The 5,934-nt window shown below is 39.8% G+C and overlaps 1 pseudogene; it reads right to left on the bottom strand.

The window, feature by feature from the left end:
* Positions 1 to 3,211: 3,211 nt before the first annotated feature.
* On the bottom strand, positions 3,212 to 5,299 carry LOC104957971 (gamma-aminobutyric acid receptor subunit rho-2 pseudogene; annotated as a pseudogene).
* Positions 5,300 to 5,934: the final 635 nt, after the last annotated feature.

The following is a 5,934-nucleotide window of genomic DNA, read 5'->3' on the forward strand; positions in this document are numbered from 1 at the left end:
GGCGGGGCGCTCAGCTGTTTTATACGGTAAGGTGAGTGCGCACGCATGCAGGGTAGGGCCCGCCCCCGGGGCGCCGGCTACGTCCTATAGAGAAATCCAGTAAGGTGAATGCTTGCATGATAAAGGTAGTACCCATAGAGTCCAGTAGAGGGCTCCCGTCTGTGCTAATATAAACTAAGGGTTCACGAATATGTAACCCTGGTGTTCTCCTTAGTATGCCTTACGTTCCCTACCTGGACAAAGGGGAGCCCAAAGGGAAGTAACAAGAATACTAAAAAACTAGACCGTGCGCAAGAGAAAAAAGACAGAGAGGAAACCGATTTGTGAAGCACCAAGTGGTCTTTTAATTAATCAAAGAAAAAGAGAACTCACCAGCCAATTTGTAAACTTGCGAACAAAACAAGAAACAACTTTCACATAACAGAAAGCAACCACAGTAAATCATAACAATACTCAGAACTTCTATAAGTTCTGTTGCAACAAAAACACTACACTGCTGCACAGATCATCCACTGCCATCCATGCAGCTCACAGGGGAAGGAAGAGATCAGTAAAATCAGTTTAGGATGGCCGAAGACACTACACTACCCATAATCCCCAGCTATCGTTTGGGACTACAGTCCCGTTGACAAACCCCGTGATTAATCTTCAAGCTCTGGGATTTGGATGTTGGAGTGGCAGTGCGCCAAGGTTACGCCGAGCGTCAAGCTCTTTGAAATGGACTAAAACCACGGCAGACTATTGAAAACTGGACCCGAACGTCCCCCCAGAACTAGACATGCTGGCTATTGTGTTTCGCAACATGTTCTCTCTGGCACGTCTCTAATGGGAATTGTAGTTTTCAAAGACGTTTTTGTTTTTCCCAAAATTAGAAGTTGACAGTATTAAACTGTGTACGGCCCTGGAGGTTTAGGCGATAGGAAACACATTGGTGTGTACAAATGTAAAACATTACTAAATGGGTGAAAATCGCTTGTATCCATAATGGGCAGCATTAATATATACCCACATGACAGCTCATTGTTACTTTGTAATTCTACTCCGTTACAATTCAGAGGTTAACCTGGTATTTTTACTCCACTAAATTTATTTTAGTTACTTTGCAGATTCTGATTAATGATGTGAAATATAAACAACCCTTAAAGCAGACTTTAGTCAAATTCAGGGAAGGTGATTGTCAAGTGCCAACAATCAGGAGAGATATTTGATAGTTGGTGCTTGAGAAGACTAAACATTTATCTGCAGATCTCTATAAAGTATATTAATTACTCATTATTCTCTACTAATAGTTAATTAAAAAATGTATATAATTGTTATTTTGTACATCCCTTTCAAGATTTCAAGATTTCCTAAGGTTTATTGACATATCATATACACAACTACAGTGTAGTTATGCAACAGTGCATTACAAGACATCTATCAATATGTGTGTATACCTCCACCATTAAACTGTCAAATTCTGCACATTTCTTATACTATCTACATACATAAGAGTATAATTAATGTATATAATATCAGTTAAAATAAGTGCTTCTCATCAGGGCTCTATAAATAAAGAACTACGGCAGATGTGTAATATTTAATGCAGCCGAACCGTGTATTACAATGCAGTTATGTGATGACTTCCAAAGAGAAAAGCAAGAACACTCGGAATAAAGTATTATTACTTGTTTTCGGATATCATATCGCATTAACATCATATCCCAACATGCATTGCGGCTAAAACATCCAATCAACGAGATTCAAGCTGAGGATCTTGGGTAATCTGTTCAGTGGGTGGTTTGTGGTGTGGATCGCTCGAAATGTCCCTTATAGGCCTACGTCTGTTTCCGGTTACTTTATTTACGGCTGAAAAGCCCAAGATTATAGAATTAAACGAATAAATAAAAACAAGGATAATTGTGTGTTATTGTTGAGTAAATAACAGTGTGTTATTTAGAAAATAATAACAAATTAGAAGGAAAAAAAGATTTAGAAAAATACTGATTTCAGTATTCCGAGGCTCTGAGCCCCATTTCTTTTCCTCACAGAGGACAAAAAAAGTCCGACACTATACGATTTAAAATTAAAATAATAATAGTAGCTTGATATTGAGTAAGGAGATGTTTTTATCAACCCCACAGCTTTCGGTCTTCCAAGACCTGACCGGACAAAAAGACGTGTTGCAGGCACGAAACACATTACCAATAGAAATACATTGCTTTTAAAATCGTTCTGTGTGACACAAAAAAAAGGGGAAAATCGTGTTGGTGAACACAAATCAATAGATTAAATGTTGTGACTAACATGAAATGCCGTGAGACTGGGTTGAGTCAATATGCAGTCTCAACTATGCAAGTACTCAAACAAAAACATTACAAAACAAGAATACAACCATTAAACCATGTTGATGTATACAAAAATGTTCATTTTAAGGCGCTTCAAGTTGGACACATCACTGTTAAAGCTTTCCATGTTTTTTAAGTCCTTCCTAAGAAATATACATAGAGTTTTCCACATCTGTAGCATGCATCAAGCAATTTTCTATATGAGCCCTGTTTCCTGCATCTCTGCAAACTTCAGGTATAATAGCACATGGATCTATTGCTGCACTAAATTAAACAAATAAATATCAAATAAAAGAAACTGAGAAAACCAACAAGCTGTAAATACATAAGATTTCTGAGCAACAGTTGTGTGTTGTGCTTTAAAACTCAAGCAACATCCGGTGTTGTCCTGGCTTTATGGGATGCTTCAGTTTGGAAATGCATTACTGTCACTTTCATTGAAATGTGGTCGCGGTAGTAGGAGCCGCCATTATGAAAAGAGAGCGTGGTATTTACAGTGGCGACTGGCCATTAGCGGGACAGTCCCACCTAGTGTCAGCAGAAAGTAATTCAAATAATAATTTAAAAAAAATGCAAATAAATGCAAAAAAATATACATCTTAAAATATATTTTTCAGATCATGTTTAATCAAATGATTCGTCTGTACATTGCTGTTTTAGTCTGTGTTCTTCTAATTAGTGTCTACAGTCTGTGCGAATTGAGCCGTTTTGAGCGACGTGGGTCAAGCCCCGATCTAGCCCCTCTCTCTCACAGTCTAAGTGAATGGGTGCTGTAAAAACTACACTGCGCATGCTCAGAGTATTTTTCTATTCAATGTGTGCGGCAAAAAAATAATCACCATAGGGACATTGTGAAGAGGAGATGAGAGAGAGCAGCGTATAACGATTCAAATCAGTAAAACGGAAAGAAAATGAATGAAGATGACCATCTACTTCAGCTTTGGTAAGTTCATTTTATGTCATATCTTTTGTTGATCTTCTGTGTTTTGCCTATAGGCTATTGGATCGATTGATATTGTGACCTTGGTGATGAGTGTCTGTCTGTGCTCTCGACACATTTAGTGATGTGACTCAGTCAGATCCAGAGGTTACAGAGGCAACGCAGACAAATTATCTGCTCTTATTCTTTTTCTACAGTTTCATCATGAACATCTTCAGAGAGGAGAGTGGTATTTGAAGTTTGGACGGGGGCTGGTTCCACAAAGATTGGACTGGCTCAGATTAAAAAAAGCATATAAATTCTTCAGTTGTGCAAATCTTTCCTAATAATCTGAGCGGTCTGTGCGAATGGCCTGTATTCACCCTGACACATGACACTTCAGAACACAGAAGGTTTTCTCAGGAGTTAATGGAGACCAAACCGGAGAGAAGGACATACATTTGGCGCTTTACAGAAGTTATTTTGCCTAAAATAATAGCTAATGTTGCTCAGGGCCTACTTTAGGCAACTAAGCAAATTGGACAATATTTATAAGATGACAACATTTACTTGTTTGTGTTTTTCAGCTTGCTTTAAATATCATATTTATCCTTGTCTTAGGTCTGTACTTACAAGACAATTATCCAATGTATTTAACAAATTAAATAGATCTGGTGTCTTTATCATAACAGATGTTTTGCCCCATTGAAGAAACAATTGCTCAACCTAAGTTCTGTTGCCGGATTAAGAATGGGGACCTCATATATACAATCATGTCCAGCGACATAAAGGCAGCCAGAAATGGCAGCAGGGGGGTGATATGCATGCAACTGTTCAGGGTGACAAGTTGATAAGTCAACAGAATTAACAACCCTTAAATCAGCGTGTTTCAAACATGATGATATCTGGTGGGCAGCTCTAAAGATCTGCATAAATCATAACAAAATGAAACAGACTTTCCTGCTTAAATCAACATATGATGCGGCAATGTTCATGTGTACAGTTCCCATTGCACAATTTGACACTGCTGACGTGTTGTCTCTGTAACAACTAACAACGATTTCCATTTTATTTCAAAGTACTCTACCATTATCATGACCATGGCAACAGTAATACAACATCTGTATTGGTTTATTTTGTATAACTGTCATTAGACCAGTCAAGGTGCAAACTTGTGCAACCAGCCCCCAAGGTATAATTAGTGCAAATATGAGTTGGGATGTAATTATGTAAAGGAAGAGAAGCTGTATGAGTGGTCCAGTTCAGCTGTAAACTATGAGTTTGAGATATTCACACCCAGAAGTCTCTGATGTTCTTAAGCTTCACAGCCAAACTAGTTGATCCACCTGAAAATGCAGAATGGAAACAACTGTATCCGTCTTCTAAAGTCAACGATGGGTTTCATAGTGTTTTCTTTCGCTGCTATAGTTTAGGGTTAAATGCGGACACTCAGCAGTACACACACCAGTAGATCAGGTTAAATAGGATGTATGCGCCAGGGAAGATCATGCGAGAGGAGGTATCGATGGCGTGGGTGTTCTGGATAATCCGGAAGCCCTTCTTCTTCTTGGTCTCTGTAGGCTCATTGTCCAGCGAGAGATGCACCACTATCCGCTCCGGTTTTTCCGATGCATCATCAGCCGCCATGGAGCCCCGTGTGTACCCCGCCAGACTGTTGGCGTCCGCCTCGCTGTACGTTCCGTCCAGCATCATGGTCCTGCCATGGGACATGCCACAGGTGCAGGGCAGGTTCTGAGACTAAACAAAAGAGAGGAAAGAAATCAAGATTGTTAAAGACTAATATGAATTTGAGACGTACAGCAATTCTGAAAAGGTCTCTGTACCTGTTCCCTGGCTTTTTCTCTGAGCTTACGGTCTTTACCGTCCCTCACCGTCGTCAGGTAGTTGACGGCAGCGTATTCAAGCACCGACAGGAAGACAAAGACGAAACTGACCCAGAGGTAAATGTCCACAGCTTTTATGTAGGACACCCTGGGCATGGAGGCGTTGACTCCAGTGATGATGGTGGACATGGTGAGCACCGTGGTTATACCTGAGGAACACAAAACATACAACTTTCTATGAACATTTGAAAAGCCAACCACAGACATTTCTTTGGGGTGCTGCGGCTTTCCTTGGGTGGCTACAGAACCCCCAGGTCTTTTTCTTGCACCACCTATAGTTCTCGAAAAGGAGGGGAAACACTAAAAACAGTCGAAACTAAAATATAGGAGGAGGAGGTTCCCAGACAAAGAATGGGAATCAGTGATTGGCTATCTCTATAAACATTGTCAATATGTAGAATCTGACCATAACAGGACAAGATTTTGGTATTGGAAGCATTCTGGTTACCGTTTGTAATCTCCAAGTAGTTTTGACCAATCAAAAGGAGTTTGGTTGCATTAAGGTGAACGACAATAGCAGAATAGTCCGAATAAATAGGCTGTGATGCTTCAGCTATCATCTTTTGTAGAAATTGTCTTTCAAGTCGGACCATAAACAAAGACAGGAGCTCAGAAGGAGAAGTATTTGATCGGATATCCATTATCCGTCCCTTGGATATCAGCTAGCTAGGCTTTATCGTCGTAATATTGACGATAGCCAATGAGTTTTGAGATTGTGAACGCACATTCACAGCTCAATCATGTTTGCGTCTTGACTCCAGCTCCATACTTTTTTTTTTTGTAA

Source organism: Notothenia coriiceps, unplaced genomic scaffold (assembly GCF_000735185.1).
Source record: "Notothenia coriiceps isolate Sejong01 unplaced genomic scaffold, NC01 NC01_scaffold00000064, whole genome shotgun sequence".
Taxonomy (NCBI): Eukaryota; Metazoa; Chordata; class Actinopteri; order Perciformes; family Nototheniidae; genus Notothenia; species Notothenia coriiceps.